Source organism: Cetorhinus maximus, chromosome 2, assembly GCF_964194155.1.
Source record: "Cetorhinus maximus chromosome 2, sCetMax3.hap1.1, whole genome shotgun sequence".
Taxonomy (NCBI): domain Eukaryota; kingdom Metazoa; phylum Chordata; class Chondrichthyes; order Lamniformes; family Cetorhinidae; genus Cetorhinus; species Cetorhinus maximus.
This window is the reverse complement of record NC_135880.1, coordinates 72394052-72413577: the sequence shown is the minus strand read 5'-3', so window position 1 is coordinate 72413577 and position 19526 is coordinate 72394052.

The following is a 19526-nucleotide window of genomic DNA, read 5'->3' as shown; positions in this document are numbered from 1 at the left end:
CATATTTAAATGGCACCTGTGCACAGCTTCCTTATTGTCTGCAGCCCAGGACTGCTCTCACAGAAGACATGGCTCCCAAGGGAGGAAGCATGCTGGTCCTAAATTCAGTGACGCCTCGTTGGTACGCCTGCTGGATGCAGTTGAGGCCCACCGTGATGACCTCTACCCCCGTGATGGGCAGAGGAGGTCCACCAACCTCACCACTCCAGTTTGGGAGGCAGTGGCAGGGGTGGTCAGTGCCAAAGCAGTGCAGAACAGGTCAGCCACCCAGTGCAGAAAAAGGGAAAATGGTCTCATTTATTCCACCAGGGCAAGTCAACCATCTCATCACTCTCAACTCACACACTCACCAGCCCACCTCACCCGCTGCCAGCTCAAGGGACACACTCTCTCACACACAACTTCACATATCCATCTGGCCTCATATCCTCTGCAGTTCACATCCTCATCTCATCCATGGCTGCACTCAATGTCCACAGATGGTAGGCATCTTTATCATCTGTCCAGGCATGCATCCTTCTCACCCTCTCCATCTGTCTTTATGCAGGACAAGCTCGCACACAGTCGAAGGGAGAGGTCTCAGACTAAGGGTGGCATGGCCAAAGTCATGGTCCTCACTACCTACGAGAATCAAGTCATCAAGCTGGTCAGGCAGGATGCGGACTGTGCCTGCACCGATGGTGAGGTGGGCGGCGCACACCCAAGTGAGGATCCTGCACCAGCTCACCCCTCAGACAACCATACTGTGAGTGTATTGTCTGGTTTTAGAGTTACCTACCATGCACTAATTATCTCTCCTTTCTTTCATAAGGACCTCTGGAAAGTGCCCAAGGGCATCCACAAGCCAGGGCTTCAGCTCCAGTCCCGAAGAAACCTCGGATGAGGAACTTGAGGAGAGCATCATAGAATACTTATCACAGCGTTCACCCAGACCCTCCACCAGTACAGAGACACACACCTAGTTCTAGAGCAGGCACAGGATCACAATCTGGTGAGCACAACACACAATCTATTCCACAGCAGGCGGAGGTAGGGACATCCAAGGTAGCCAGCACTCGGAGGACTGCTGGAGACCATGATTCTGCTGAGTTTGAATCAGATGACGAACCTTCGGACTTGGTTCTCAATCATTTGGTGGAGCTGCAGCAACAGTCGCGGGAACATCAGGTAGGGTTGTCATCTGCATTCCTCAGATTGCAACAGCTGATGGAGGAGTCCATCCACATTCAGTCTGAGGTGATAGTGTTGGCATGCCAACACTGGTAAAATGGCAGCCATCATGGAGACCCTGGTCCAGTACATCGGTCCTGCACTGCTGCAGGAGCAGCACTCCATCACTGTATCCCTTGGTGGCATCCATCAGTGACAACATGAGAGGGGAGCAGGGTCTTACTCCAGCTGCCCCTTCTGCTCAAGTAGGCAGCCAGGGACCATTGGGCACCCATAGGGAGACGGACCAGCAGCTGGACACCCCCAGAGCCATCTACCCAGGTGAATGTGGGACTTTCCGGCCGATCCCAATCCTCTGGAGGCCGAGGAGGGTGCACCTGTCCCATAGCAGGATACCTAAAGCAAGCCAGAAGCCCTCCAGGTCTTTGCCCTCCAGAGGAGGTCCACCAAGGTCATCCCAGACAACAGGGCATAGCAGTCAGCAGGCTGCCTCTACCTCTGATGCCAATGCCAGGGAAGCACCAAGACGTAGCATTAGGAAAGCTAAAAAGATTTAGGAGCACAACGGGGCATAGGTGTTTGCAACATGAATATAATGTCCACAAATGTAAATAGAATCGCACCCTTTTCACATTTCCCCTTGTGTATACCTCCTTTTTATGATGAACTGTGTTGCTGTCAATCAGGTGTGATATGATGCTGCCTCCCCACACTTATCGCAGATGTCGCTATCATGGGTCTCTCATTTATGCAGTGTGCTTCTATATCACCACAGTGTGTGGCCCTTTTCCAGATCATTCTCGACATCAGTGATGCCTCAACCTTAATGTTAAGTGGTCTTGTGGAACGAACCTCTTTAACATGTCCTTCAGGGTTATGTCATGTTTATTCTTGGCTTGTAAGACTCATAGACTCATGGATGGTTACCACACAGAAGGAGGCCATTCAGCCCATCATGTCTGCGCCGGTCAACAAAGATCTGTTAACACTAATCCCATTTTCCAGTGCTTGGCCCATAGCCCTGGAGGCTATGGCAATATAAGTGAATATCTAAATACTTCTTAAATGTTACAAGACTTTCTGACTCAACCACCCTTTCAGGCAGTGAGCTCCAGACTCCCACTACCCTCTGAGTGAAAATAATTTCTCCTTAACTCCCCCCTTAGCCTTCTACCTCTTACTTTAAATCTATGCCCCTTGTTATTGACCCCTCTACCAATGGAAAACGTGCCTTCCTATCTACCCTATCTATGCCCCTCATAACCTTATATGCCTCTATCAACCTCTCAACCTTTGCTGCCCCAGGAAAAACAAGGAAAGCAACCCCAGCCTATCCAATCTTTCCTCATAGCTCAGACCCTCCAGCCCAGGCAGCATCCCGGTAAATCTCCTCTGCGCCCTCTCCAGTGCAATTACATCCTTCCTATAATGTGGTGACCAGAACTGCACGCAGTACGCCAGTTGCGGCCTAACCAGCATTTTATATGGCTCCAGCATAACCTCCCTGCTCTTGTATTCTATGCCTTGGCTAATAAAGGCAAGTATCCCATATGCCTTCTTAACCACCTTATCCACCTGCCCTGCTACCCTCAGGGATCTGTGGATATGCACACCGAGGTCCCTCTGATCTTCAGTACTTTCCAGGGACCTACCCTTCATAATGCAATCCCTTCCCTTGTTAGCCCACCCCAAGTGCATTACCTCACAATTTTCCGGGTTGAATTCCACTTGCCACTGCTCTGCCCACCTGACTAGTCCATTGATATCCTCCTGCAGTTTACGGCTATCCTCCTCACTATTTACCACCCTACCAATTTTCATGTCATCCACGAACTTCTAGACCAAACCCCCTATATTTAAGTCCGAATCATTTATGTACACCACAAACAGCAAGGGCCCCAGAATCGAGCCCCGCGGAACCCTAGTTTAAACAGACTTCCAGTCACAGAAACATCCCTCTACCATCAACCTCTGCTTCCTGCCTCTCTGCCAATTTTGGATCCAACGTGCCACTTTGCTTTGGATCTCTTAGGCTCTTACTTTCTTGACCAGTCTGCCATGAGGGACCTTATCAAAAGCCTTGCTAAAGTCCATGCAGACCACATCAAATGCATTACCCTCATCAACACTCCTGGTTACCTCCTCAAAAAATTCGATCAAATTTGTCAAACAGGACCTTCTCTTAATAAATCCATGCTGACTATCCCTGATTAATCCATGTTTCTCTGAGGGCAGATATATTCTGTCCCTCAGAATTATTTCTGGTAACTTCCCCACCACCGAGGTTAGACTGACTGGCCTGTAATTTCCTGGTCTATCCCTTCCTCCCTTTTTTGATAATTGGTTAATGTTAGCAGTCCCGTTGAGACAGATTGAGGCAGATGTGTTCTTCTATCACATCTGCATTCTTGAAAGGTGAAGGTGTAGTGTACAAGGAGAGGTTTTGTTCACGCATGGAGAAGGGTCATAAATCGTGCAATTCTATGTGCTGTTTGTCTTCTGGCAGGGTTTTCATGCTATGACCCATACTCAGAGCTCATGTACGCTGCTGTCAGCCAACTGCGTTTTCAACTTTCAGAGTGTACATCTGCTAAGCTCATCAATAAGTGGGAGCACCTTGCCACCTCAAGGTGCCGAAACTCTGCCCCTCTCAGCCACATTATTACCTCGGTGCTCGAACCTACAACCTTGAGTGTTTCTCAACCTGTAATTGTCTGTATTGTGGCCACAAGGCTCTCATCACAATGTCGGGATGCAGTGCGGTGCATCCCCCCACCTAAACACTCGCCGAGACATGTGATGCCGATTGCAAATGGTGATATTTGGTGATCAATAGAGCCTTTGAGCATGCTCTGGAAGGGTATATCGTAGCTTTAGGCAATGTTGAGAGGAGCAATGGGATAGGAGCGAGGATGTACTGAAGCTGAAGTCTGCTCTTTATTAGCAATGATTCATCACCTCGAGGGCTTTGTGGTGTCTGAGAATTTTGGAGTTTGCAAGGGCCAGGATTCGCCATAAGGGCACAATGTACATCTTAAAGAAGAGGCATTTTAATGTTTGGCATGCAAGTCTTTGAATGTTGTCATCTTCAGGTGGTCCACATGCATAGTAAGGTGAGGAGAAAAGCAGGCCAGCATCCCTAACTGAGCGCTGGATCTTAATGTGAAAGAGAAGAAGGTGACACAGAGGATTGAGTCATCCCAGATTAGATGTACACCTGCGGAACATCCTTGGCTGCCTTGGCCAAGTGTCACCTATCACTTTCACCATTGACGTTACACAGAATGTGCTATCCCATTGCTGGGGACGGATCTCTGTGAGGAGCTTTGTCACATTGAAGACATACAGCTATGAGCCTATTCAGGATAGTGGAACAGCTCCTGGCTCTTGTAGGCTGTCGCTGTGACTGGGATGCTGGAGAGATGCTTGAAGAGGCAGCACCTTCTGATGTCTGTTTCCAGGACTCCCTTCCCCAGTTAGCACCCCATCTTAACAAGGATACATGCTCCTGAGGCTTCATCCTCCTTCAGGACAATGTGAGCTTCATGTGTAACTATTCACTCTCATATTGAAGTGCATGCTTGAAATGAGAGGAATAGTAACACTGGTGTTCATGTTGGCCCAGAATGGAGGGCACTTGTCCAAGAGGGCACTCACCGCAACTTGTTATCCTCCTGATGGCATCTGGTGGCTAGAGGCCCTCATGCACATACCTGCCTCGTCTGGCTTGTGCTATTGCCTCTTCCCCTGAAGCTTTGGCTTCCTTGAACTCAATGCCCTCATCCCCTTCAAAGTCCTCATTTCTTTTTATTCATTCACAGGATGTGGGCTTCGCTGGCTGGACCAGCATTTATTGCCCATCCCTGGTTGCCCTTGAGAAGGTGGACGTGAGATGCCTTCTTGAACCACTGCAGTCCATGTGGTGTAGGTACAGCCACAGTGCTGTTAGGAAGGGAGTTCCAGGATTTTGACCCAGTGACAGTGAAGGAACAGAGATATATTTCCAAGTCAGGATGGTGAGCGACTTGGAGGGGAACTTCCAGGTGGTGGTGTTCCCACCTATATGCTGACCTTGTCCTTCTAGATGGTAGTGGCTGTGGGTTTAGAAGGTGCTATCTAAGAAGCCTTGTTGAATTCCTGCAGTGCATCTTGTAGATGGTGCACACTGCTGCTATTGTGCGTTCGTGGTGGATGGAATGAAAGTTTGTGGATGTGGTGCCAATCAAGTGTGCTGCTTTGTCCTGGATGGTGTCAAGCTTCTTGATTGTTGTTGGAGCTGCACTCCTCCAGTCAAGTGGAGAGTATTCCATCACACTCCTGACTTGTGCCTTGTAGATGGTGGACAGGCTTATCGGAGTAGATGTGCAGCTCCACCCTGTTGGCATCTGGCAAATCCTACCCCCTTTGCAGCACCACGTTGTGCAGTGCGCAGCAAGCCACAAGGATCCATGAAACCCTCTGGGGACTGTACTGGAGTGCTCCGCCAGATCTGTCCAGGCATCAGAATTGCATCTTTAACATGCCTCTGTTGTGCTCCACCAATGTTTGGGTAGTGATATGAGCTTTGTTGTACCCTCTCTCTGCAGGAGTCTGAGGCCACCACATGGACGTCATCAGCCATGTCCTTTGTGGATACCGTTTGTCACTGAGGAGCAAGCCTTGGATCCTACGTGGTCTGTCGAAGATGCCTGGGATCTGCGATCTACTCAAGGGCGAGAATTTTCCCGTCGGTGAGAGGGGACGGGGCCCACTCGCCAACGCGCAAAATGACGTGGAATGTCGTCGGGCAGAACTCCCGATGTCACCCCGCGTCATTTGCATTTTCAGGTCAGCGGGGGTGCAGCCAAGTCAGCTGTGCGCCCGCCGACCTGTCAACGGCCTATTGCATTCAAAAAATAATTAAACCAATTAGTGGACCTGCCCGTCCAACATTAAGGTTGGTGGGCAGGTTGGGAGCGCTGGCGGCCACCTGAAAAAGTATGAAACCTCATCCACGGGCAGGATGAGATTTTATGACTGAATTTAAAAATTAACATTCACTTTTACTTAGTTCTGTCCATGTCCCAACTCATGTGACAATTCACATGAGGGGACATGGATGGCAAATGAAATTTTCGAAACAAAAACTTTTTCCCTTTGGGAACCAATCTCCCTGAGGCAGCACTTAGTCTCAGGGAGATTGAAGCGCACATCTGCATTTGCCATTCCCCCTGCCCGCACAGGGAGCGCACAGTGCCTTAATTGGCCCGCCCACAAAAAAAGGCGGCGTGCCCCCAATTGTGGGCGCCAATCGGACGGCCGCCCAGCCACGCCCGCTCCTGCACTTCCCCCTGACGGGTGGAAAATTTTGCCCAAGATGTATGAGTTATGGATGCTTCTTGGGTATCCCATGCAAACCTGCATGATAAGTTTCTTGTGGTTGCAGATCAGCTGTACATTAAACGAGTGGTGGCCTTTCCTGATAACGCATTAATTAGAGTGCCTATTGCCAGGGAGCTTTTATAGCCACATGAGTGCAGTCGGTAATGCCTTGCACCTGTGGGAATCTGCAAATCTTTGCAAAGCCCAGTGCTGTGGCGTCCTAGTTTGCTTGATCTCTATCGAAGTTGACGTAATTATGGGCCATGGCAAATGGGGCGTTTGTGACCTCATGAATGTATTTGTGTGTGGACGCTTGGGAGATCCCGCAGGGGTCCCCAGTGGGGCTCTGGAAGGAGCCACTGGTGTAGAAGCTGAGTGCAGTCATTACTTTCAGAGCCACTGGCAATGGATGCCCTTACAGTCCCCATGGTGCCAATTCCTGGAGAATGTGACAAATGTGAGTCACCAGATTGCTGGACTTGTGGAGGCATCAGCTCACCTCGCTCATCTGCAGATAAGACATGCAAGTTCTGTACACCCTCAGTCTTGCAAGCTGCCTACACACAACATTTCTATGAGCCTCATCCTCTGTGCCCCTGCTGGCCCTTGGTCCTGAGAGTTTTGCTCCTCCCTTTTGCAAGCCTGGTGCCTCTGTCATAATCGTCTCCTTATCCTCTCCTGCCTGTTTGTGACTATGCAGGTAGCAATAAATCCAGACTCCATCTTCCTGATGGTCTCCTTTCTGCAGCATCAAGAGAAACAGCCAAGAGTCAACATTCATCTCCAAAGGTACTTTCTCTGTCCATGACTTGTCAGGGAAAGTGGGTTCAAGGGCTTTGTTCCCATGCTGGCAACTACTTGTCCCTGAAATGATGGCCAGTGCAGTTCAAGATGCTCTCCCTGCCATCCCCCCAACCCAGGTACTGGGATCCTTATTCACTGCGTTCTAATACAACACTCTTTGTCCTAAATATGAAGGGTAAATGTTTAGTCAGACAATGAGATTATTTGAGGGAGTCCTGAGGCTTCTCTTCTGTGAACTGTCCAGCATCACGATTCTAACACACTTCTGAAGCTTGTCCAGTCGCCTAATTGCTCTGTAGTTCATTATCATTTTGGGGAATTTCTACCCTGCAAACAAGGGGTTAAAACAAAGAAATCGATTGGTGCCACTTTGCAGGATCAGCCTTGCATGAATGTGCATCATTGCTTCACTTTCCTGATTCCCTGCATTGTCATTGAAAGGCTCCTAACATGTCTCACCTGTGCCTGTCTCCTCATTTTGGGAATGCACAGTTTAGTTGGGTGCCCCTTTAATCACCGCTCCCCCCAACCCCCACCACCCCCACCATCCCCACCCCCAGTGCGTGCAACTGTTTCTCCACATTTTAATTTTGTGCTGCGCCATCACTGCAGGTTGGAAGATAGTGGTGCTGAGCTCTCACTGCCAGACCAGCCTGGACCCTCCCTGTGTGAGTATGGAAACCCCTCCCATCATCCTGGAGGAACTTAATGTTCAGGTTTTCATCCCCCACAGAACTCTCCATCCTCCTCCTGTATTCCTTGGTGGTGTTTGTGGTCAACATCCATTTGTTAGCCCCTGACATTCTGAGTTGGATGTGCCTATGTCCCGTGTGGATCTCAGACTTCGCCCCTCTCCATCATGAAACCACTTGCACGGTCTGACATATATCCCCCCAACACACACCCAGATACTCCCACAATGCCTTTTCCCCATCTGTAGGCTGCAGATGCGTCCACCCCCCCCGGACTGAGTGTGCCATCTGCGACCCAAAATGATGCCAGAAACCTCACAGACCGAGGTACGTGATGTTATGACAATGGCCTGCACACAACATGCTGGGCATGACTGAGATTGAACTGACATGCCCTCCCCCTCCCCGGACTGAAAATGGGTGGAGGAATTAAATACAATAACTATCACTACAGGAAAAGTACTAGGGAAACTAATGAGGCTAAAGGCCAATATGTCCCCTGGACCTGATGGGTTGCATCCTAGGATATTAAAGGAAGTAGCTACAGAGATAGTGGATGCACTGGTAGTAATCTTCCAAGAATCCTTAGATTCTAGAAAAGTTCCAGAGGTTTGGAAAACTGCCAATGTAACATCCTTATTCAAAAAGGGAAGGAGACAAAAAACAGGTGACTATAGGCCAGTTAGCTTAACATCCGTCTTTGGAAAATGTTAGAGCCTATTATAAAGGAGGTAATAGCAGAGCATTTAGAAATGCATAATATAATCAAACAGAGTCAGCATGGCTTCATGAAGGGGAAATCATGCCTGACAAATTTATTAGAATTCTTTGAGGAGGTAACAAGCAGGGTAGATATAGGGGAACCAGTCGATGTAATATATTTGGGTTTCCAAAAGGTGTTTGATAAGGTGCCACACATAAGGCTACTTAATAAGATAAGACCATGCACTGAAAGATCCCCGAAGGCCTCAGGGAGCTGAACAATTTAAAAACCAAAAGTAAAGATTTTTAAAATCTGAAAAAAAATGTCCTGACATGGGGCTCACTCACAATAACATCAACATAATAAAAATTCTTCCCAATAATTTATATTTACTTTTTATTTAATTGTGGAAACCTCATCCCGCCTGTGGAGGAGGTTGGCTAAAAAATCCAAAGGCCACCTGGCCAATTTGCCTGCCCACCAATTGTAAGGTTGGATGGGCAGCAAAAAATAGGTTTAAATGAATTGATTAAGGGCCTTAATAGGCCTCTTAATAGTTGGCAAGTGCCCGATGACGTTGGGTGAGCATCTCGACATCATCGTGCACTATTTTATGCCTGATCGGGTCAGGCACGCACCCGCCCACGGGACATAAAATCCTGCCCATGGTGTTGGGTGTAGTATATTAGCATGGATAGAGAATTGCTAACTAATAGAAGACAGAGAGTTGGGATAAAGGGGGCATTTTCAGGATGGCAGCCCATGACCCAGGGATCAGTGCTGGGGGCACAATTATTTACAATATATATTAATGACTCAGATGAGGGAAGTGAATGTACTATCATCGAGTTTGCAGATGACACAAAAATAGGTGGGAAGGCAAGTGGTGAGGATGACACAAAGAGTCTGCAGAGGGATGTAGACAGGTTAAGTGAGCAGGCAAAAACTTGGCAGATGGGATATAATGTGGGAAAATGTGAGGTTATGCACTTTGGCAGGAAGAATAGAGAAGCTTAATATTATTTAGGTGGAGAAAGACTGCAGAAAACAAAGGGATTTGGGGGTCTCGTGCATGAATCACAAAAAGCTAGCATACAAATTCAGCAGGTAAAAGGGAAAGCAACTGGAATGTTGGCCTTTATTTCGAAAGGAAATGGAGTATAAAAATAGACAAGTCTTACTAAAACTATACAAGGCACTAGTTAGACCACATCTAGAATACTGTGAACAGTTTTGATCCCCTTATCTAAGGAAAGATGTACTGGCATTGGAGGCAGTCCAGAGAAGGTTCACTAGGTTGATCCCGGGTATGGAGGGATTTTCTTATGAGGAGAGGTTGAGTAGGTTGGGCCTGTACTCATTGGAGTTCAGAAGAATGAGAAGTGACCTTATTGAAACATACAAGGATCATAGGAGTCTTGACAGGGTAGGTGCTGAGAGGTTGTTTCCCCTTGTGGGAGAGTCTAGGACCAGACAGCATAATCTCAGAGTAAGGGAGTGCCCATTTGAAACAGAGATGAGGAGGAATTTCTTCTCTGAGGGTAGTCAATCTGTGGAATTCGTTACCGCAGAGGGCTGTAGAGGCTGGGTCATTAACTTTATTCAATGCTGAGATAGACAGATTTTTAATCAATGAAGGAATCAAGGCCTATGGGAAAAGGCAGGAAAGTGGAGTTGAGGATTAGCAGATCAGCCATGATCTCGTTGAATGGTGGAGCAGACTCAATGGGCCGAATGGCCTACTCCTGCTCCTACGTCCCATGGTCTTTTGGACTGGGACAAGAGCAAGCTTTGCAAGCTTAACAATGTAAACTGAAGCGCTTCTTCGCTCAGTGCTCCTCCCATCCTGTCACCAAATGGCTTATGTCATTCTGTAACGTACTTTCTCCCCATCCTGGTACTGAAGATGCTAGCCACTCCCCCACCGCACCCTCCCCCCAGTCATGTGTCTGAGTGCAACCTTCCCCACTTGTACCCCCCAGTACAACCCTATCCCTGCAGCCATTAAAAGTCACTCCCTCCTTACTGCTGGTCTCATTGGTAGAGACTTGCCTGTGACAATCCCCTGAAAGCCATGTGATGCCGCCTGTGAAGCCTGGTGCTGATTACCGCGAGTGCTGCACGATACTTGGGTGAACGAACCTTGAAGTCACAAGCAAAATGCAGGTCGGCAGGTGCATATTGCTTATATACCGTTGTGAAACATGTCGTTCTAATTGCACGCCAACGTGCCTGGATCATCCAGCATGGGGGGATGATTCCAGCAAGGGGTCCTTGTAATGAGATCCAAATATATTGAAATGCCACAGCGGGAAATGTGGTCGACCATTGATGGCTGGATGAGCGCACAATTGCCAGCTGGTTTAATGACGATGTAAAACCGATCTTTGACCTTCTGATGATATTTTCCACTCCCATCCGCCAGAACATCCGCTGTGAACGGGAACGGAAAATCCCGGCCCTTGTCTTATTTCTAATTGCAGGCTGACATTTTTGTTGTGAACAGATCTTTGCAGTATACTTGGTTCCAGCTGATGCACATTATTTACATTGTTTGGTTACAAAATAATCAAGTCCTCAGAATAATTTGTCCCATTTGAGATTTTACTGGAATAGAATTCAGGTTGGGACAGAATTCAGGTAGGAACAGAAGAACGGGAGTGGGCCATTCAGCCCATCAAGCCTGATCAACCATTCATTAGAATGGCTGTTCTGTCTCAAATTTAAGTAATAAATGTGAACTAGACTGCATTAGAAAATGAGTTGTGAAATCTTTTCAAATTACATTAGACATCATGATACTATGAACAGTTTAGCCTGGATTGTAAAAAAGATGGACATGCTGTTGTTACTTCTGCCATACGAAAAGTTTAAAAATAGGTGAGTTTTTAATTACAAAACAATATTTTAATAAATCTTTGGAGAAAATATCATCTTGCAAGAGCATTGTCTATCCAAAATAAGATGTACCTAACAACACATTATTTTTCTTGTTTCTACCAACAAGTTAACACCTTCTGTCGATTCCCAGCTTACAACTATCCCGGGTCTGCATGAAATAAGTATCGAATACACCTACGATTAGACAGCATATCCATTTCTTTCATATCTTAAAAAATCCATGTTAAGGTCCAAGTCCAAAATGCAGGAGATCAGCAAGGCTGAAAAGTAGGAGAGAAGGCAAAGTAGTAATTCGATGATGCCAAACCTAAATTTTAAAAGTACATGGATTGCTGAAGGAAGGAGAAACAGAGAAATATTGGTTTCCATTGTGTTGAGAAATAATACGTTAATTTAGGTGACAGTGCAAGAATCTTGAGTTTAATTAATTATTAATTTCCTCAAAGTAAAGTTGGCACATTCGAAATCAATAGAGATGAAATAGCACTAATGAGGTGGGAGCAACTCTCAGGAATTTCCCAAACAACATATTGGGCAATGCTTTTACTTTTCCACTGTTTCTTCTCTTTCTCCTTACAGGATGCATTACAAGCTTTATTAGTGTCATGTCCAATTTTGAAACGTATATGTACCTCTTCAGATTCACCTTTGACTCCTACTCTTCCTTCTGTTATGACCCACAAAACACATGGCGCCCGCTCTGCATCAATTCTAGATACAGATGCTACTTAAAACGGCCAGCACCTTTCACATCTTTTAATGTTAAACAGTCACTATACAAATGATAGGAATCTATGACTGAAAATTTTGGTTCTGTTTTACCTCATCTACATACTCTATGACAAGCGCTTGACTTACTTGTTTCCTTAAAAACAAGCCAGTTAACACCTGTAATGGTTTAATTAACTTCTCATACCAATATTAATGACCAAATTAAAAGGGAATACTATAGGAAAGATCTTTTTGGAAATTAGTTGAAAGGAACTAGTGAATTTTCTTTCTATTAAGATAATCAGACAGTGTATAAATGGCTGTGAATTCGCTATTGCTGAAGACCAATTCAGCTCCAATGTTAAATTCACCAGGATGTAATGATTCATTATGTTTTCTGTCTGAAGGTTGCAATCAGTTTGTAGTTTTTGCAGTTTCTAGCAACCAAATTCATTTAACTGGTGAAGCCAGTTGTATTTTTAGTTTAATGTTATCAAATCGCATTCCTATACTTCTCCTCAAGTTACTTGTAGATGCTTATTGTGATAACCACTGATACTGAAATATTGGAGTGACCTGGACAGGTATTAAAACTTAATCGCAATGAATTTTATGTACAGCCCTAAAGAATACAGGAATCTTTTGTATTTCAAGTAGCTGACTGGTGATGGCAAAATTAACAGGTTGCAGTTTTGCTGAATCTTTTACAGAATGGTCATTTTATCTGGAGTAAAAATCAAAGCACCTGAAAACCTTTGAAATTGTGAAGTGCGTTTGATAAATATTGTGTACAATGAAAAATGAAGCTCTTATTTGCAATGCACAATGCGAAATGCAGCATCATCTTACTTGCAGCGAAGGCTCATAATCAGAAAGTTTCCATATTCAGTGAAAATGTAGCATCCCAACTGGTATTAAGATAGACTCAGATTCAGACCACATTGTTAAATGGCACAGCTGTGGTGTAAGCAAATAAAATTACCAACAGAGAAAGCAAAGTTCACAGAAGTACACTGTACATGTTCTTAAATCTCTGGAATGTTGTAAATCATTTGATTGTATTTCATAGCACAATGTGAATTGCTAATAGAAAATGGAATAGTAAATGAATTAGATTATTTCTTTGAATAGAGTTTTTCATTACCTAGTCCTACCCAAATTAAACTCTTAGAATTGCGTAATCATTATTTTAAAGAAATAAAACTGATTAATGTTAAAATGTCCCAAAAGCTGCAATTCTTTGTTTTTAAGGCTGTTTAACATCTATGTGCGCTTCTCAGGTACTGGATCTTAATTTTTTTTTTCTGTATTGGCCTCCAAGGAGCCCACAGAAGGAAAAGCTGTTGAAATCAGGGAGAGGGGTGCATGAGGCTCTTTGATTGCAAATGTCCTAGGATCCAACCAGTAAAATATCATGACCAGATCACATGCGGAGATCATGGTTATTTTGCTTCTAGAGGGGTCAAGAAAAAGATTACCATTTGGTCTATACAGTAATAAGCTAGGCCATAGCAAAGGTTACTGTAAAATTTACAAGGTGTTATCTTAAATTATTATTTACAAGTAATGAGGCCTTTGTTTCAGCTCCAAACAGCTTGATTTTTGATTTTTGATCTCAACCTGTGCCAGATCTGCCATTTTCTGCTGGTTATCTGGGTTTATAAAGTGAGTCGGCTAATATTATTTTTCACCCTCTTCAATATTGCATCTCGAGCAACTGAAATTTATCTTCAACACCATTTTGGTTGTTTGGTATACTTACAAGCTGGGTTTCTGCATATACTGGGTACCTCATACAGAGAAAAACCCATTGGTGCAAAACATTAGCACCTGCATTTGCCTAAATGGGTAGTCCTTCCCCAGGCCAGGGAAACTTGCTGATAATCCTGTGCAAAATACAGGGATTTGAGAGTGAATCGATTGTCCCAGAGTTACTTGCAGACATTTTTTACATCCGCTGTTGCTACAGCAGAAAGTGTGTCAAATTGGGGCAGATTTTCAAATGTCTGTGGGCTTAGGACCCGGTGAGAGCGGACTTTGAGAATCACTGTCCCAGAGGTCATCTCACCATCCTGAAGCCTCAGAGACAGTTTCAGATTTTCGAAGGGCAGGTGGGGAGGAGGAACAGCTCGCTGACAGTGTGGTCCATTAAACACCTTAAGGAGCTTGTTAAGGGGAATGTGTGTTCGGAGACATGACATGATTTTCAACCTTTATTTCAATGAACCCAAATAATCTCGAAACGTCAACTCTGTTTCTCTCTCCACAGATGCTGTCAGACCTGCAGAGTTTTTCCAGGATTTTCTGTTTTTGTTTCAGATTTCCAGCATCCGCAGTACTTTGCTTTTAACCCAAATAGTCTGTTGGGCGCTAGTGCCCAGATGCTTGGTTCATTGTGGGGACATTTGAAATTTTATTTTCACATGTTAAAAATGGAAGTATGATCAGCCAACCAGAGGCGGCTATGCTGTATCTTAACTTTGTTTGAATGGCCACTCTCCTCCCTTTTCCAGCTCCTGGTCTGTTGAGCTGTTTGATCTAATCGGCAAAGCAGCAGCAGCTCCCAACATGGCTGCCGTCTGTCTTTGCCACTGGTGCCAGGTGGGCTGACTTGGAAATATATTGCCATTCCTTCACTGTCACTGGGTCAAAATCCGGAACTCCCTCCCTAACAGCACTGTGGGTGTAGCAGAAAGCAGCTCACCACCATCTTTTCAAGGCCATCTAGGGATGGGGAATAAAAGATGGCCTAGCCAGTGATGCCCATGTCCTGTAAATGAATGAGAAAAGGGTAGCTCCTCGGGGCACTCATTGCCTCTAACTGGGGGCCAAGCTCACTTCCTAGCCATTTAAGCCATTTGCATTAAAAAAAAATCTCTTGCAACACAGCTCAGGTGCTGCGATAGGACCTGGGTTGCTTCTGGGTGTTGGGTTCCCAACCCCACTTTGAAAATCTAGCCCATAATGTCATTGTTACTGCCTTACTGTTTATGCTAACACCTGGTGGACATGACTCCAGGAGATCACTATGGGAAGAAACATTGGTGGAGACAAGGTTGGATGCCCCCGCCCTTCTGAGTTATGTTAGAAAACTGATATAAATTGAGAGGAAAATCCTGCTCTCAAAATACTACCCTCTTCCTGCAATGGCTGCAGTCTTATCCTCAGTTGCATCAAAGCTTTAAGCCTTTTTCATTAGGAAACTTCATCTATCCATTTCACCACAGTGGACTGGAATTCCTCCATTCTGCTTACATTTTAGGCATAAAAGGCCTTTACATGTTTTTTATTTATTCCTCACTATTGAATATAGAAAAAAAGCTGTGACTAATGGAATATTGCTTATAATGTGAAGGAGACCTTATAAATTACTTGTCACATATTACTGGTGCACTCTTTTTTCATGAATGAGGTGAATTAGTCTTAAGTAGCTACCCATTGAGCATTCTCTACTTCCCAATTATTATATGTATATAATTTGCATATGCAATTAATGTTAATGAGCAACAGACTTTTTCCTGAACAGAAAAAATTCCCATTTTTGAAACTTAACTATTATATTTATTGTATTATTAGAGATAGCATTAGAAAATTAGCATAATTAGATCTAATTTATGTATGTAGATATGATTAATTGCAAAATAGACTTTCCTTGAGAGCTCAATACCTGAAAACCTATTATGTCTAGAACTCTGGTAAAGTATTCTTAATACTACCAACACAGAAGTAATAGTATCTCTAATACATAATTAAACGTGGTGTTCTTTGAACAGCAGCTTATTAAACGAAAAATATTTTTATACATCTTTTGCCAATCAAATCAAATTCTGCCTAGAAAGTTAGTGTACAGGAAAAGTGCTATGCCGTGAATCACAGCTTTGCAAATGAACAGAAGAGAAAAGGATGTTTTGATGAGAGGTGAATGTCACATGCAATTTGTTTGGAGGCAATATATGTGGAAATGTGTAAATATCGACTGCTGCAAATAACAACAAAAACGCAACTTAAACATATTTAAGTGTAGTCAGTAGAGGCCAATTTCTCCAGTTTGATCTCTGGGACAATATTTTCCTTGTGGCTTCAGGACTCTGCCTTTTGGCTGAAATGGGGATCAGAAGCCCACATTGTGTGGGGATCTGTCACTCATCAGTGATTTTTGCCGAATTGGCCACTTAGTAGCCGGAGGGTGGGCTCACTGTCCAATTAAGGGTGGGATCTCAATGGTAGGGGGAGGCCATATCCAGCACTGGTGAGGCAGCAGGATGCCTTTGCAGGCAAGTGAGGCAGAGGAAGTCGCAAGATCGAGGGAGCCTCCTCTCCTTTTTATTTAAAACTTAAAAAATGTTCTCAGCAGTTGGACCATAATGTGTGGGGGGAACCTCCCTCCACAGAACAGCCTGTGGTTGTAGCTGAAGCCAGGCAGGCAGAAAGGGCCTCTAAGTCTGCCTGGAGCGCCGATCCCCGGTCTACTGCAGGAAGGCTGCCTCCAGGCAGCTACTATTCTCTGATGCCTCCAGTCAGCTAAAAATTCCATTCGGCCTCTGACAAATAGGCCTTAATCAGCCCATGAAACAATTCTGTGACTCTGATTCTGTATTGGTTACCTGCCATCAGTGAGCAGGTAGCCCTGCTGCATGCTACCCATACCCATCTGCCTCTGGGAAAGTGCCCAGGATGGGATGGAAGCAGGGAACTGGTGTGCTGGCTGACAGCCCGTATTTTCTCGCCTAACTCCATGCTTAGCCACATGGGGTGGGGGGCAAAAAATCCCCGCCCACATGTGGAAACAGTGAAGTAATGAAAATGCACTTGTTGAGGAGTCCTGTATCCACTCACAATAAAGTAAATATATATTGAAGCGATGAAAGGAATAACAGAGAAAATCTGACACTATCTTCGCCACACCTTCAAACACCCACATACTACAAGAATAATAAATAAAGCAGAGCAGCTGGGAGACAGGCCCCTGACCACGATCGGCACCCTGACCGCGATTTCACGCCGGCTGGCCAATTAACGACCAGCTGGTGTGAAACGTGCACTGAAAAGCTCAGCGCTGCTGGGGTGGGGGCGGGAAGAGGGTGGGCGACAATGTCACCGCGGGTGCAGGTGAGCACTTTGAGAGAGATCCCTGAAGGCAGACAGACAGCTGCCTCCAGGAGCTGCAGAACTGCAAATAATTAAATGATGCATAAAAAAGCTGAAAGGAAATTGTCCATGCATCACAATCAAGCACCTGAAGGCATACCTCATAAACATTTTGTCCAGATATTTATTTTTATTTATTTTCTAACAGAGATTTCATCCTGCCCTTGGATGAGGTTTCATGAAAAATGTAAAGCCGGTTTAGCCATCCATCAACCGTGAGGTTGGACAGGCCACGAAAAATCGCAGACAAATGCGCCATTAAGGGTATTTGTGATTTTCATGGGGAATTTTATTGGGCAGATTAAATTCTTGAAGTAGCCAGCACTTTATAAGTCTTCCATGTTGACTTCTGGAAATGCTGCAGATGCTGCTGCAAATAGACCAGTGCGTGACTTGATACAAAGTATCTTAAAAAAGGATGTCATTTATGGGACACATGCAGACAGTGACACAATGACATCATCACACTACACCCTAAATATCTGGCTGAGATGTAAGCTATTTTCATTGCATCACTAAAAAACAGTGCGAACACCATGGCATCTGCTGCAACGTTATTTTTAGCTAGACAACAAAAATAGGATTGTTTACCCAGCCACTAAACACTATGCAGAATTTAAGCATATTCCAACTGGATCAGAGATTAGATCCGAGAAATACTATTCATATTATCCTTTTCATTGAATGTCAGACATTTTTGTTGGCACAAGTCTTCCCTGATGGCTCAGTGAGTGACTGTGCTACTCACAGTACACACAGCACAGGTCTCTTAGCTCCATTGAATATCTGACCTTATCCATGGAACAGTGAGAGGGCTACAGTTGGGTTCAGTAATCTAGTTGAGAGAAGAGAACCATAGAATCATATAAACTGACATAGCAGAGAGAAAGGCCATTTGACCTGTCGAGGCTGTGCTGGTTCTTTGAAAGAGCTATCCAAATAATCCCATGCCTCTGTACTTTCCCTCATGCAATTTTTTTTTCCTTTTCATGTATATATCACATTCCCTTTTGAAAGTTACTATTGAATCTGTGTCCAGCTGCTTTCAGGCAGTACATTCCGGATCACAGCAACTAGAAATCCTCCTCATCTTCCCTCTTGGTCCTTTTGCCAATCAGTTTTGTGATGGACTAAGACCTCACACTATATATTTTTATAAAATATATATGTTCATTGCTATATAAATTTTAAAACTGGACCTTGGCTGAGCAAGATCCTTAAAATGGCTGCACTTATGTCTGTCTGTGACCCCAGAACAAAAGAAGCCACTTTGCAGTATCAGAAAACTCACACCTTGTTATCTCTGAGGAGCCACTAACGATGATCTGTTGACTGCACAGCTCAACTTTAACAAGAGCATACAAAGGCCTTTTGCATTTGATAACTCAGCTGGCCAGCAAGAGACAGAAGGTCTGCTAAGAGAAAGCTCCTGAAACATTCCTTTCAACTCATAATGGCTGGGACGTTTAGCAGTCTTTGAGACCCAGCCGAATTCCAGATGATGGATACACATTCTTTGTTGAAGACCTGGTGAAGCCTCTGTCTTGTTGAACAAGTTAATATTGTCTTGCCGAGCAGAATAGCTCGGTCTGCTGCTTTAGTATCTGACTAGCAGGCCACACAGAAAGAAGTTCTGCCCAGGTGAACACCTGGCCCCACCTACACTGCTTCTGTTGAAGGTTCTGTGCAATCGCCTACAAGACTGGTTAATCTCTGTGTGCTTGTCTCATCTTGTGAAGTCAACACCACTGGAAAAGTGAATTCTACAACATTGGTTTTTAGCCCGTTGATCTCCATGAAGGAATACTTCATTGGACTTTTATTCTGCACTCTGAAACTCATGTGAACAAATATTTATTTGCCCTGTGGTCTCTGTACTGTAAAACATTCTTTTCTCTATCAGCTCTCTTTATTGTCTGAGTGTGGAGATGACGTTGTGAACCCTCCTTCCTGCATTTTGAATTTGTGCAAATAAACTAATTGTTTGAGTTCATCCTATCTTGAGTTTGCTTTAGTAGAAAATTGGATCACACAAA